Raw genomic sequence first — 1,845 nt, forward strand, 5'->3', positions numbered from 1 at the left:
GAATATGCCTGCAACCAAGGTACATGCCCTTGACCGGAATCGAACCTGGGACCCTTGAGTCCGAAGGCTGACGCTCTATCCACTGAGCCAAAACGGTCAGGGCATGTTCTTGTCTTCTTGAAGAAAAGATTTCAATCAAGACACAAGGTGTAGAAAAGCAAGCAAGAATGTATTAACCGCAGCAAAAACATACTTAGGGCCCTGAAACAAGGAAGGACATGGAAGAAGCAATAGGAGAGCCTAGGCTGGGCTGCTTTGGCTCACTGGGAAGTCAGAGACTTCCTGCACACCCCCTACTGGGGATTGAGCCCACGACCTGGGCATGTGCCCTGACCAGGAATTGAACCAGTGACCTCTTGGTTCCTGGGTTGACAGATAGGATTTACTACACACAGGCCAGGCACAAACCATTTACTCTTAAGTGTCCTTGGTTTAGGGAAGATAGGATTTACTAGGTGTCTGCAAACTGTCTTAGTTTGCCTATTCAGCTTGTCCTGGAATTTTCCTAGCTTCTCACTTTTCTATAACAACACCGTCTACCGGTGTTCAAACTAGAGCTCCGAGTTCTGCATCAGCATTCTCTAAAATAAATACCAAATCCCACATGCTGAACATTTCAAGGTCTACTCTATTAAAAAAAAGGAGGAAAGATTTTGCTAATAGTCATTGCAACTGCCAAAGTCAAATTTTCACTCCAAAGTTTTAAATGGCGATGGCTGTCCATTTTTCAGATATAACATAAAATAAAATGGTTTCTTGTAAAAATGACCAAAACAAACAACAACAACAACAAAAATGACACTAGAAACCTCTCCTTTACAGTCTTTCCTCTTCCCCAGCTTTCTAACCATTAACAGTCAGAATCTTAGTGTTACAGGTGATGGGAACGGCACCAGGTGAGGTCAGTCAGACCAAACCTGGGTTCAGCAACCTTGGTACTTGGGTTCTGGCTAGGAAAGAATTCAGAGCCAAGACCCAAACTGTAAGAAAACATTTATTTGGTAAACCACAGAGGTAGGAAAAACTCTTTACAAGTTATAGTGGTGAAGGAAGGGCCCTTGGAGGTTGGGAGTGAGAAAGCTGATGGTAAGGTGCCTGGGTCAGGCAGAGGCATCAGCATGCTCCGGGGGAGGGAGAGCACACTGGGTCCTCAGTCCTCAGGGTTTTCAGGGTGGAGGTTTTAGGGAAGGTCCCAGGAGAAGATCTTAATAGAATATTCAGCAGTTTTCCAGGTGTGGCCTTTCAGGGTTGTGGTCTCCGCTGATTGATTGGACCCACAGGGGCAGGGGCTCATTATTCAATGCAGCTGGTCCTGAGGGTGACCTGGGTTTTGTTGCCTATAGGGGAGCTGAAAACAACTGAGGTATAGATGTTATCTCTAGGGAGGAAAGGTCAGGGGGGCCAACCCTCTGGAGCAGCACTATGCTAGGCACCAGGAGCTTTCCACCCGGTGATCTTCCATACCTTGTGTCTAAGTGCCTACATGACATCGGAATGGGTTTTCCAAGATGCTCATTTAATGTGAGCTTTTATAATCACCTTGACTAGTGTCTACGTTTGCACACACAGAGATAAAGAAATCAACACGGCGGGGAAAGCTCTGGGTGGACTGGGCGGCAAGGGCCCCCCTTCACGAGCCCAGGACCTCAGGGCTCAGAGGTCACCAGTGCCAGGAAACCAGGTGGGAAGGGGGCGGCGGGAAGTGAAAGGGCGGGGCCCGGCGGCCCGGAGGGAAGTGGGGGTGTGGGGATGGGCTTGGGGGGAAGGGGAGCGGTGGGTAGGAAGCCCGGCAAGGCCTGAGATGTCCGGGAGGAGGGGCGGAGCAGGGCCGGGGCGAGGTGGGGT

This window comes from Myotis brandtii, unplaced genomic scaffold (assembly GCF_000412655.1).
Source record: "Myotis brandtii unplaced genomic scaffold, ASM41265v1 scaffold83, whole genome shotgun sequence".
Taxonomy (NCBI): Eukaryota; Metazoa; Chordata; class Mammalia; order Chiroptera; family Vespertilionidae; genus Myotis; species Myotis brandtii.